This window comes from Gorilla gorilla, chromosome 10, assembly GCF_029281585.2.
Source record: "Gorilla gorilla gorilla isolate KB3781 chromosome 10, NHGRI_mGorGor1-v2.1_pri, whole genome shotgun sequence".
NCBI lineage: Eukaryota > Metazoa > Chordata > Mammalia > Primates > Hominidae > Gorilla > Gorilla gorilla.
The window spans coordinates 48,212,912-48,225,643 of record NC_073234.2 but is presented as its reverse complement, the minus strand read 5'-3'; the positions used below and the strand labels follow the sequence as shown (position 1 = coordinate 48,225,643).

General features: G+C 43.6%; 1 pseudogene; it reads left to right on the top strand.

Moving 5' to 3' along the window:
• The first annotated feature begins 5,728 nt into the window (after positions 1-5,728).
• Positions 5,729-8,482, top strand: LOC101124294 (vesicle transport through interaction with t-SNAREs homolog 1B-like; annotated as a pseudogene).
• Positions 8,483-12,732: the final 4,250 nt, after the last annotated feature.

Sequence of the window (12,732 nt, the reverse complement as noted above, 5' to 3'; positions counted from 1 at the left end):
GGCTCACTGCAACCTCCACCTCCTGGGTTCAAGCGATTCTCCTCCCTCAGACTCCCGAGTAGCTGGGACTACAGGTGCCTGCTTACCACGCCCAGCTAATTTTTGTATTTTTAGTAGAGACGGGGTTTCACCATGTCGATCAGGCTGGTCTCGAACTCCTGACCTCATGATCCACCCACCTCGGCCTCCCAAAGTGCTGGGATTACAGGCATGAGCCATCACACCCAGACTCTTTTCTCCCTCTTTTTATGCCTTCTTTTGAATAAATTATTATTCCACAAGTGGAATGAATGATACATTTTTATTTCATTTCTGTTATCTTATTGTATGTTCTTTACTCATCCCATGATTTAGCTTTGTAGCTCATGTTGCTATTCATTTCATTTCCCCTACCCCATTGTTATTTTGGATGTTCTACTATATTTTTCCATTCTTCTCTTGTTAGTTACCTTCCCTTCCAGCAATAATAATAAAACACACATTATGATTATTTGAAAATATGCCAATTATGTATTCCATTAAGATGTTTCATGTCCTGCACTTCTACCAATAAGAGACATTTAGAATACTTTTTCTTACCTCTCTCACTCTGCTTCCAACTCCTGGGTTTTTCTGAGATAGGATAGTACTTTTGGTTGTAGATATAATTAGATGTCTATCAAGCTCCATGAACATTTAACTGTATAATATTTTTCTTTCTAAGTTTGTTGCTCACTACTTGTTCTTTATTCTCTTCACCTTCCTGTATCTTGATTTCTCTGTTCTGTACCAAACCACTCTTTCAGGTGAGGTATGAGATTGATATACTCTCTGAATCCTTTGGATCTCCAAATATATATCTTTTGCCCTGATAGGTGAAAGTTTTCTCAGCTGGGTATGAGATTCCTGTGTAAGGCTGGATGCAGTGACTCACACCTGTAATCCCAGCACTTTGGGAGGCCAAGGTGGGTGGATTACTTGATGTCAGGAGTTCGAGACAAACCTGGCCAACATGGTGAAACCCCATCTCTACTAAAAATACAAAAATTAGCCAGGTGTCATGGCAGGTGCCTGTAGTCCCAGCTACTTGTGAGGCTGAGGCAGGAGAATTGCTTAAACCTGGGAGGTGAAGGTTGCAGTGAGTTGAGATTGCACCACTGCACTCCAGCCTGGGTGACAGAACAAGACTCAGTCTCAAAAAAATAAAAATAAAAATAAATAAAAGACTCCTGGCCGGGCGCAGTGGCTCACGCCTGTAATTCCAGCACTTTGGGAGGCTGAGGCAGGTGGATCACAAGGTCAGGAGTTTGAGACCAGCCTGACCAACATGGTGAAACCCCGTCTCTATTAAAAATACAAAAATTAGCCGGGAGTGGTGGTGCATGCCTGTAATCTCGGCTACTCAGGAAGCTGAGGCAGGAGAATCACTTGAACCCAGGGGGCAAAGGTTGCAGTGAGCCAAGATTGCGCCACCGCACTCCAACCTGGGCAACAGAGCGAGACTCCATCTCAAAAAAAAAAAAAAAGAAAGATTCCTGTGTAGTCATTTATTTCTCTCAGTTTTCCCACTTTGAGCCTCCAGTGTTGCAGAGGAAAAGTCCCATACCAATGTGATTTGTTTCCTTTTGTAGGTAACTTGCTCTTCTTGTCTAAAAACTTGAAAATGTTTTTCTTTAACCTTAAAGTTTGGGAGTTTCATGCCTGTGTGTATGTCTTTTCTTGTTGTATCTTCCTGTTTCCTTTCAGTCTTCAAGCTCAGATATTTCTTCACATCAGCAAAATTTTCTTCTATTCTTTATTGCCTCTCCTCCATCTATTCCTTTTCCCCCTTTTGGAACTAATATAGTTGAATTTTAGGACTACTGGATCTACTCTCCAAGAATCACATTTTCCTCATTATTTCCATCTCTTCATAGTATTTGCTCCATGCTTTGAAATATTATTTCCACTTGTTCTTCCAAGCCACTAATTTGAGTCTCAGCAGTGACTATTCTCTCTTTCAATACATATACTAATTTTTTTTGTTGAAAGTGTTGTTTTTTTAGTTCCCAAAAGTTGTTTCTTTCTTTTTCCTTTTTTTCTTTCTTTTCTTCTTCCTCTTTTTTTTTTTTTTTCATACTACTTGAATCTCTAAGTGCTCCTAATTGTTTAAGTTATCATATACCTCTTTCAGTGGCTACTGTGCTTTCTGGTGGGCAGGGAAACAAGCTATCATAACTGCATCCCTGCAGGGCCAAGGCTCTCTGAGTCACATTCTTCCAGTGTTCCCATGGTCCTGATCTCTCTGCTCTGGGTGCTTCAAAGCTGGTCTCTATGCAGTGAGAGTGAGGAAGCTCCTCACCAGGTCTCCACACCAGGACTTCCCCCCTCTAACCCTAAGTTAAGGCTTTAATTGGCACCCTGCAGCCTGGCTCCAGCAGCAACATGGCTAAGTGGAAATGAGGGTGGAAAAGAGTGGAAATTGCCTTAGAACTGTAGTTTTCAAACTCCATCGTGCATTAGAACTACCTTCGGGGTTTGTTAATACAGAGTTTCTGATTCATTAAGTCTGGGGTCAAGCCTGAGAATGTGCATTTCTAACAAGTTTCCAGGGCAAGCCCTTGCTGCTGATCTAGGGACCACTTCTTTAGCATACACCAAACCAAGCCCTCTTTCTTCTCCCTTTTTTCCTTTTTCTTCTTCAAAATTATACTTTCTTTTCTTTCTTACTTTTTTTTTCTTTTTTTTTTGAGACAAAATCTTGCTCTGTCATCCAGGCTGGAGTATAGGAGTGCGATCTCAGCTCACTGCAACCTCCCGCTCAAGAGATTCTCATGCCTCTGCCTCCCGAGTAGCTGGCGTTACAGGTGTGCCCCACTGCACCTGGCTAATTTTTTCTATTTTTAATAGAAATGGGATTTCACTGTGTTGGCCAGGCTGGTCTTGAACTCCTGGACTCAAGTGATCTGCCTGCCTCAGCCTCTCAAAATTCTGGGATTACATGCATGAGTCACTGCGCCCAGCCCAAAATTATACATTCTTTTTATGGTAAGGAAATTAACCCAATGTCAGGGAATTATCTCCTAGTTTTATGTTTAGTCTTCCTACTAGTTCACGGTACTGAGACTTGTACACGACTGAGCTCCATCCAGGCCCCTCCTCCACCGAAACGCTCATGGGTGCATCCCTGACGAGCCCAGCTGTGTCTAAGGAGGAGGCACCAGCGGGGACCCGAAGGCACTCCAGGCAGGACACCACCACTGGGCTCACCTGAAGATGAGTAAAGGTGGGTCAGACCAGAAGTTGCCATCTGTGCATGGCCTCAGGCCCCCCTCCTCTTTGGACACCCTTTTATTATTAGCTTTGTGCCCACACAGCCCTCCCTTCAGGATCCTCAGGGGTCAGAGGGCTGTGGTTCGGGAAGTACCTAGGGTGGAAGTAGGTGGTGAGGCTGCTGCCCGGCAGGACTTTCCTCCCCTGCTGGGAGCCACCTTTCTTCCTGTCTACAGTCTGCGAGTGTTGTCCCCTGTGTGTCCCCAGACTGCACCCAGCTGCTTGTTACAGACACCTTCCCTTCACCCCTTTGATTTTGACTAGTGTTTCCCCTTCTTTAAATCACCTTGCCTGTCCTGGGACCCTTATAGCACTCGCTCTGCTGTCCTATGGTCCCCTCCCGAATCTGTGCTGTCCAGTGTCTGTGACCTCTGTAACACCCCACACCTCACTATCCATGCTCCTTTCATGCTCTACCATGCGGAGCTCCTCTTCCATAACACACACTCCACCGTTCTACAACACAGGCTTCAAATGGGCATTTCAGCAAAGTCCAATGACCCTAATCTTAATCTGCATGCAGGATTTCCTTTTTTTTCTTTCTTTCTTCCTCCTTTTTTTTTTTTTTTTTTTTTTTTGACAGAGTCTTGCTCTGTCTACCAGGCTGGAGTGCAGTGGTGCAATCTTGACTCACTGCAACCTCTGCCTTCTGGGTTCAAGCGATTCTCATGCCTCAGCCTCCTGAATAGCTGGGACTACAGGTGCATGTCACCATGTCCGGCTAATTTTTGTATTTTTAGTAGAGACGGGTTTTCACCACATTGGCCAGGCTGGTCTTGAACTCCTGACCTCAGGTGATCCACCCACCTCAGCCTCCCAAAGTGTTGGAATTACAGGCGTGAGCCGCCATGCCTGGCCAGGATTTCCTTTCCATTCTTCAAGGGAACTATTTCATTCATTCTCTCTTCTCCCATCATCCCTCTCCAAGCCCACAGAACTCCCCAGCAGCTCTCCTCTGCCCCAATTCCTTCCTGTTAACTGAAGAAATTCGCCCTCTTCCCTCTCCTCCTACCATCTCACTCAATGATATCAGCAGCTCTGGCACCATCCCTCCATTCTCCCTTCTACTAGATCGCTCCCAACAGCAGCCAGCTATGCTCCTAGTCTACTCTCCCTATGTCTAACTGTCCCTCTCCTCCCCCACAGCTACATCAGGCTGCTGTCCCACTTCTCAGCTCCCTGTCACAGCCACACTTCTCCAAAGAGTTGCCTGTCCCCACTGTTGAGGTTTTTCACCTCACATTCACTCGAGTGTTGATCATAGGTCTGCAAAGGGGCCTCTCATATTTTAATATGGGTTATTTGCTCCAGTACCCAAGCCTTCCTGTTATTTCCCCTCTCATCAGATGGACCCACTTTGACACATGACAAATCTGTATGGATTCTTGAAAATGTAGTGCTTTATTGTACCTTTTAAATTTATATAAAGGGTTTAGTCAGCTTTATTCAAATACAATTCACATATCATACAATTTGTCCACTTAAAGTATGCAAGTGAATAATGTTAGTATAGGCCGGGCGCAGTGGCTCAAGCCTGTAATCCCAGCACTTTGGGAGGCCGAGGCGGGTGGATCACGAGGTCAGGAGATCGAGACCATTCTGGCTAACATGGTGAAACCCTGTCTGTACTAAAAGTACAAAAAAAAAAAAGTTAGCTGGACGTGGTGGTGGGCACCTGTAGTCCCAGCTACTCGGGAGGCTGAGGCAGGAGAATGGCGTGAACCCGGGAGGAAGAGCTTGCAGTGAGCCGAGATGGCGCCACTGCACTCCAGCCTGGGTGACAGAGTGAGACTCCGTCTCAAAATAAATAAATAAATAAAATAATGTTAGTATATTCAGATTTGTGCAACCATCACCACAGTTAGCACATTTCATCACTGGCCCCCAAAATCTCATACCTACTAGCAGTCACTCTCCATGTCCCGAAAACCTCCCAGCCTTGGGCAACCACTGATTTACTTTCTGGATATTTCTTTTCTTTTTCTTTTTTCTGTTTTTTTTGAGACAAGGTCTCATTCTGTCACCCAGACAGTGGTTTCTGGCTACAGTGGTGCCATCATAGCTCACTGCGACATTGAACTCCTCGCACAAGCAATCCTCCTACCTCAGTCTCCTGAGTAGCTGAGACCACAGGTGCACACCACCACACCCAGCTAGATTTTGTACTTAAAAACTTATTTTTGTAGAGATGGGGTTTTGCCATGTTGCCAAGCTGGTCTCAAACTCCTGGGCTCAAGTGATCTGCCCACCTCAGCCTCCCAAAGTGCTGGGATTACAGGCATGAGCCACCATGCATGGCCTATTCTGGATATTTCACATAAACGAAATCAGGCATCAGTGGTGGGGATGGCTACAGGCCAGGGCTGCTGACTGACAAGCTAGGAGAGGGCCCAGTGCCCAGAATCTTGGTGGGCGCTGCTGAAGCACCGCCTACACCATGCCTCTCTCTGCCATCTCCCTGGAGCATTTTGAGCAGCTGCACGAGATGTGCCCCCAAGGGGTGCACTAGTGGCTGCTGGGTATGGCAGGGACCCAGGAGAAGCTGATCAGAGATTTTGATGAAAAGCAACAGGAAGCAAACAAAATGCTGACACAGATGGAGGAGGAACTACATTATGCACCCGTATCTTTCCATAACCCCATGATGTCTAAGCTTCAAGACTATCAGAAGGACCTTGCCCAATTCCATCTGGAGGCAAGAAGTACACCTTTGCAGCCATGCCTGGGGACCGAGGAGACATGAAATATGGCACATATGCTGTAGAGAATGAGCATATGAATAGGCTACAGTCTCAAAGGGCAATGCTTCTCCAAGGCACCAAAAGCCTGGGCCGGGCCACCCAAGAGACTGACCAGATTGGCTCAGAAATCTCAGAAGAGCTGGGGAACCAACGGGACCAGTGAGAACGTACCAAGAGTACACTGGGAAACGCAAGTGAAAACTTGTTCAAAAGTCGAAAGATTCTCTCTTCTAAGTCCAGAAAAGTGATAACCAACAAGCTTCTGCTTTCCATCATCTCACTGGAGCTAGCCATCCTGGGAGGCTTGGTTTACTTTGTGTTCTTTTGCAAGCATGGGTATTGCAATAGGGAAGGATTGTGGACCAGAACTTTGACCTTGGGAATGCATGGTGTTAGGGATGTGGATGGAATAAGCATGTTGCTCCTGTGGGCTAACAGTTCAAGGATGCACTGCGTAGCCAGACTGTGGGGGAGAAGGGAGGAAAGGTGGAAAGCCACTTAATTGTGAAGTGACAGCAATAAGACCAGTATGATATACCAAGGTAATAATGCTGTTTATGACTTCTTTTTTTGTTGTTGGTTTTTTGTTTTGTTTTGTTTTGTTTTTGTTTTTGTTTTTGAGGCAGAGTCTCACTCTGTCGTCCAGGCTGGAGTGCTGTGGCATGATCTCGGCTCACTGCAAGCTCCACCTTCTGGGTTCACACCATTCTCCCGCCTCAGCCTTCCGAGTAACTGGGACTACGGGTGCCCACCACCATGCCTGGCTAATTTTTTGTATTTTTAGTGGAGACAGGGTTTTCCCATGTTAGCCAGGATGGTCTCGATCTCCTGACCTCGTGATCTGCCCGCCTTGGCCTCCCAAAGTGCTGGGATTACAGGCGTGAGCCACCGCGCCCGGCCATGACTTCTTTAAAAATACATAAGCCTGGCCAACATAGCAAGAACTCATCTCTACCAAAAATAAAAAAAATTAGCCAGGTGCAGAGGCCACATCTGTAGTCCCAGCTACTTAGAAGGCTGAGGCAGGAGCACTGCTTGAGACCAGGAGTCTGAGGCTGCAGTGAGCTATGACAGTGCCACTGCACTCCAGCCTGGGTGACAGAGTGAGACCTTGTCTCCAAAAACAAAATTAATTAATTAATTTTTAAGAATATGCCAAGGCTGAGCGCGGTGACTCACACCTGTAATCCCAGCACTTTGGGAGGCCGAGGTGGGAGGATCACCTGAGGTCAGGAGTTCAAGACCAGCCTGGCCAACATGGTGAAACCCTGTCTCTACTAAAAATACCAAAAATTAGCTGGGCATGGTGGTGTGCACCCATAATCCCAGCTACTCTGGAGGCTGAGGCAGGAGAATCGCTTGAACCCAGGAGGCAGAGGTTGCAGTGAGTTGAGATTGTGCCACTGCACTCCAGCCTGGGCGATAGAATGAGACTCTGTCAAAAAAAAAAAAAAAAAAAAAAAAAAGGCCAGGCACGGTGGCTCACACCTGTAATCCCAACACTTTGGGAGCCCGAGGCGGGCAGATCACCTGAGTTTGAGGGTTCGAGACCAGCCTGACCAACATGGAGAAACCCTGTCTCTACTAAAATTACAAAATTAGCTGGGCATGGTGGCACATGCCTGTAATCCCAGCTACTCGGGAGGCTGAGACAGGAGAATCGCTTGGACCCAGGAGGCGGAGGTTTCGGTGAGCCAAGATCATGCAATCGCACTCTAGCCTGGGCAACAAGAGTGAAACTCCATCTCAGAAAAAAAAAAAAAAAAGTGCCATGTGTGGTGCCGCGTGCGTGTAATTCCAGCACTTTGGGAGGCCGAGGTGGAGAGATTGCTTGAGCTCAGGAGTTCAAGACCAGCCTGGCCAACATGGTGAAAACCCGTCTCTACTTAAAAAAATACAAAATTAGCTGAGCGTGGTGGTGCATGCCTGTGGTCCCAGCTACTCTAGAGGCTGAGCAAGGGAGAATCACCTGGGTTCAGGAGGTCGAGGCTGCAGTGAGTCAACATTGGGCCCTGCACTCCAGCCTGGTGACAGAGTGAGACCCTGTCTCAAAAATAACAATCAACCAATAAATGAAATCATACCCAATGTGGTCCTCTGAGATGGCCTTCTTCTTAACCTGTTTTGAAGATTCAATCATGTTTTAGCATATACCATACTTCATTTCTTTTTCTTTTTTTCAAGACAAGGTCTCCCTCTGTTGCCCAGGTTGGAGTTCAATGGCCTGATCATGGTTCACTGCAACTTTGACCTCCCAGGCTCAAACAATCCTCCCACCTCAGCTTCCTGAGTAGCTGCAACTAAAAGTGGGCACCACCATGTCTGGCTAACTTTTTTGTATTTTTTTTTAATAGAACAAGGTCTCACTATGTTGCCCAGATTCGTCTCGGACTCCCCAGCCAAGCAATTTGCTGCCTCTGCCTTCCAGAGTGTTGGGACTGCAGGTGTGAGCCTATAGAAATAAAGACCACACCCAGTCCTTTATGTCTTTTTTTGACTCACAAGTGCTTGATGTTCTTTCTTATTGTCAAATTATATTCCATTGTATAGATATACCACATTTTATATATCCATTCACCAGTAATGGAATTGAGTTTTTTCCACTTTTTTGGCTATTCTGAATAAAGCTGCTATGAATGTTTGTGTGCAACTCTTTGCCTCAATAAATGTGTTTTATTTCTCTTGGCTATATACCTGGAAGTGGAATTACTGGATCATATGATAATTCTGCATTTAATCATTTGAGGAACTGCTAGACCATTTTCCAAAGTGGCTGCACCGGTTTATAATCCTGCCAGCAGTGTATGAGGGTTCCAACTTCCCACATACTCACCAACACTTCGTTATTATCTCTTTTTGATTATAGCCATCTTCATATGAAGTGGTATCTCATTGTGGTTTTGATTTGCATTTCCCTGACAACTAATGATGTTGAGCATCTTGTCATGTGCTTACTGGCCATTTGTATAGCTTCTTTGGAGAAATGTCTATTCAAATCCTTAGCCCATTTTTATTTATTTTATTTATCTGTCTTTATTTTTATTTTATGTATTTGTCCTTATATTATTGAGTTGTAAGAGTTATTTCCATGTTCTTGATATAAGTCCCTTATCAGATATATGATTTATAAATATCCTCTTTCATTCTATAGATTGTCTTTTCACTTTCTTGATGGTATCCTTTGAAGTGTAAAAGTTTTTAATTTTGATGAACTCCAGTTTACCTATTTTTTCTTTGGTTGCTTGCGCTTTCGGTGTCATATCCAACCTAACCCAGGCTCACAAAGATTTATTCCTATATTTTCTTCTAAGAGTTTTATGGTTTTAGCTCTTAAGTGTATGAATTAATTCTGGGGTATGATGTGAGAAAAAAATGACATTCTTTTGCATGTGAATATCTAGTTGTCCCAGCAACACTTGTTAAAAAGACTATTCTTTCTTCAATGAATTGTCTTGGCATCTTTTTAAAAATTTTATTTTATTTTATTTTATTTTATTTTATTTTATTTTATTTATTTAGAGACAGGGTATTGTTATGTCACCCAGGCTGGAGTGCAGTGGTGCTATCATGGCTCACGGCAGCTCAACCTCCTGGGCTCAGGTGATCCTCCCACCTCTGCCTCCCAAGTAGCGAGAACTACAGGTGTGTGCCACCATGCCTGGCTAATTTTTTTTTAATTTTTTTGTAAAGACAAGGTCTCACCATGTTGCCCAAGCTGGTCTTGAACTCCTGCACTCAAGCTATCCTCCTGTCTGGCCTCCCAAAGTGCTGGGATTCCAGGCATGAGCCACCATGCCTGACTGTCTTGACATTCTTGTTGAAAGTCAATTGACTAAACGTGAGGGCTTATTTCTAGACTCTCAAATTTTTTTCCATTGATACACATGTATATCCTGTAGACTACGTTGTCTTGAAACTACTGTAGTTTTGTAGTACATTTTGAAATCAAGAAGTGTGAGTTCTCCAAGTTTGTTCTTTTTTTTCAAGATTGTTTTGGCTATTATGGGTTTCTTGCATTTCCATATGAATTTTGGATCAGCTTGTCAATTTCTGCAAAGAAGTCAACTGGGGTGGTTATAGAGATTGTGTTCAGTCTATAGATCCACTAACATGAAATATCTTTCCATTTATTTAGATCCGTAATTTCTTTCTTCAATATGTTGTAGTTTTCAGAGTATACATTCTGGCCAGGCGTGGTGGCTCTCACCTGTAATCCCAGCACTTTGGGAGGCTGAGGCAGGTGGATTACAAGGTCAGGAGATCGAGACCATCCTGGCCAAGATGGTGAAACCCTGTCTCTACTAAAAATACAAAAATTAGCTGGGCGTGGTGACACATGCCTGTAATCCCAGCTACTTGGGAAGCTGAGGCAGGAGAATAGCTTGAACCAGGGAGCTGGAGGTTGCAGTGAGCCGAGATCATGCCACTGCACTGTAGCCCGGCGACAGAGCGAGACTCTGTCTCAAAACAAAACAAAACAAAACAAAAAAACGGAGTATACGTTCTACATTTGTTTTGTTAAATTATTTCCTATTTTATTCTTTTTGACGTCCTTGTAAATAAAATTATTTTATTAATTTCATTTTTAGATTGTTCATTTCTAATGTATAGAAACACAACTGATTTGTATGTTGTTCTGTTATTTATTTATTTATTTATTAAAAAATAGAGACAAAGTCTCACTATGCTGCCCAGGCTGGTCTTAAACACCTGGACTCAAGTGATCCACCCACTTCCGCCTCCCAAAGTGCTGGGATTACAGATGTAAGCCCCCATGCCCAGCTGTATATGAAATAAATTTCATTTTCTTACCTAATTGCCATGGACAGAACCTGCAGTACAGTGTTGAATAGAAGCACAGAGAGTGGACATTCTTGTCTTGTTCCTGATCTCAGAGGGAAAACATTTAGACTTTCATTATTAGGTGTGACATTAGCAGAGGGTTTTTGTAGCTACCCTTTATCAGGTTGAGAAAAATCCCCTTCTATATCTAGTTTGTTGAGTTTTTTTTTTCTTTTTTTTTTTTTTTTTGAGATGGAGTCTCACTCTGTCACTCAGGTTGGAGTGCAGTGGCACGATCTCAGCTCACTGCAACCTCCGCCTCCTGGGTTCAAGTGATTCTCCTGCCTCAGCCTCCCGAGTAGCTGGGATTACAGGTGCCCGTCACCATGCCCAGCTAATTTTTTTTTTTTATTTTTAGTACAGACAGGGTTTCACCATCCCGGCCAGGCTGTGTGTATTGAGGTCATCAACAGACCACATTGAAATGTGGGTTTTGTCCTCTGTTCTACTGATATGGCATAATACATTAATTGATTTTGGATGTCAAACCAACCTTGCATTTCTGATACAAATCCTACTTTGTCATGGTATATAACTCTTTTTTTTTTTTTTTTTTTTGAGACAGACTCTCGCTCTGTTGCCAGGCTGGCGTATGGTGACACGATCTTGGCTCACTGCAATCTCTGCCTCCTGGGTCAAGCTATTCTCCTGCCTCAGCCTCCCTAGTAGCTGGGAGTACAGGTGCATGCCACCATGCCCAGCTAATTTTTTTGTATTTTTAGTTGAGACAGGGTTTCACCATGTCGGCCAGGATGGTCTCGATCTCTTGACCTCATGATCCGCCTGCCTCGGCCTCCCAAAGTGCTGGGATTACAGGTGTAAGCCACTGTGCCTGGCCAACCCTTTTTATATGTTGCTAGTTCAGGATTTTTGCATCTAAATTCATGAGACATATTGGTATATAGTTTTCTTCTGACGTTTTTGTATTGTTTTGGTATCAGGATTAATACTGCCCTCATAGGATGAGTTTAGAACTATTCTCTCTTCTGTTATTTGGAAGAATTTGTGAAGAATTGGTGTTAAGTCTTTAATGTTTTGTAAAATTCACCATTAAAGCCTTCACTTTTCTTTGTGAAATGCTTTTAGATTACTAATCCAATTACTCTTTCTCTTTTTATTATAGGTCTATTCAGAATTTATATTTCTTCTTGAATCAATTTCAGTAGTTTGTGATTTTCTAGGTATTTGTCTATTTCATCTAAAGTATCTAATTTGTTGGCATAGTCATTTATAGTATACCCTTATAACCTTCCTTATTTTTGAAAGGTCAGTAGTAATGTTCCCTCTTTCATTCCTGAGTTTAGTATAATTTGAGTCTTCTCCATTTTTTGTTTCTGCTCTTGTTTTAGAGAGACAGGATCTCACTCAGTCACCCAGGCTGGAGTGTGGTAGTGTGATTGTAGCTCACTGTAACTTTGAACTCCTGGGCTCAAGCAATCCTCCTGCCTCAGCCTCCCAGGTAGCTAGGACTACAGGTACATGTCATCATAACTGGCTAATTTTTTTTATTTTTTATTTTTTTGGAGCGATGGGGTCTCTCTCTCTCTATAGATAGATGATAGATAGATAGATAGATAGATAGATAGATAGATAGATAGATAGATATAGATATATAGATATATAGATGATAGATATAGATATATAGATATATAGATATATAGACATATAGATATATAGATATATAGACATATAGATATATAGATATATAGATTTTTTTTTTGAGACAGAGTTTCACTCTGTCATCCAGGCTGGAGAGCAGTGATGCGATCTTGGCTCACTGCAACCTCCACAACCTCCACCTCCCAGGTTCAAGTGATCTTCCCACCTCAGCCTCCAGAGTAGCTGGGATTGCAAGCAT